The following is a 1,114-nucleotide window of genomic DNA, read 5'->3' on the forward strand; positions in this document are numbered from 1 at the left end:
TCATTTTTTCAAAGGTGTTCAAAGAGAAGGGGTGGATGGAGTTAAAATTTCAAAGGGCCGGAGACGATGTTCAAGAATGGGAAATCTTCAGAGTGTGTATGTTGGCGGTGATCGATACCTCTATAAGAAGCCAAGGCGACGCGTCCACCGATTCAAAAAGCCGGAATTTCCGGCGTAATTTAGGCGACGCTTTCTCGGCTTTTCAGAGGATGTGTTCAACTTTGTCAAAAGATTTCTTCTTTTCAGAAAACACGTGGAGGCCATCATCGCAACTACACATCTTTAGCCGACAATCGCAAAGTTCGGCGATGCTTTCTCTGCTTTTCAGAAGACGCGTGCAGCTTTGTCAAAAGGAGCCGCATCTGCACTACAACGTGTCGTTCAGAAAGCGAAGGGGCGCCTGCTCAGAAATCGAAGAGGCGTATTCAGAAATCGAAGAGGCGCCACTATTTCAAAAAGCCGGATTTGCGGGATCAAAACGTTTGTCGACAAGGGTAAAAGAACAAGTACCACCACTTGCTATTATCTCTATATATGTCGACCTTCAATTTTTTTGGCAAGGCAGACCTGAAGAAAATGCCCAACTCTTCCTCACCTCTGAGGCTGCAAAGCCTTTCGAAATACTCATTTTTTTCTTCTTCCCCAAAGATGATACCAGATGCCTGGAGTACAGATGACCCAGGAGGAAACAGCACAACAAATACATGTGCTGATTCATTCCCCGCTTCTTCAAAAGCAAAGGTATCTCATATCATCAAGGTCAAAAGCAAAAGTATCCCATATCATGCTCTTTCCCTGTCTTTTTCTTTGTCCTTGTTCTTACTCGCATGGCAAAGTGAAAGAAGCAATCAGCCGGCACTTGGAGTCAGTCTTTCGATCTGGAGCCGACTGCCTGGAATCTATTCCTGGTTGCTTACCTAGCGTTGCTCTCGAGTAGTCATCTTCAACCGAGCAAGTAAGGCAAGTGAAAATGATACATTGAAGCATGTGGAGACAAGCAACAACTGCATATGCTGAGCTATCCTCTAACCCTCTTCAATACGAATTGGAAAGATTGAACAAAGAAACAGATAAAAGGAGGAAGCTAAGACCTTCGGGGGAGACCAAAAGAAAT

Source organism: Pyrus communis, unplaced genomic scaffold (assembly GCF_041283825.1).
Source record: "Pyrus communis isolate YQ-2024b unplaced genomic scaffold, ASM4128382v1 ptg000042l, whole genome shotgun sequence".
NCBI classification, from domain to species: Eukaryota; Viridiplantae; Streptophyta; class Magnoliopsida; order Rosales; family Rosaceae; genus Pyrus; species Pyrus communis.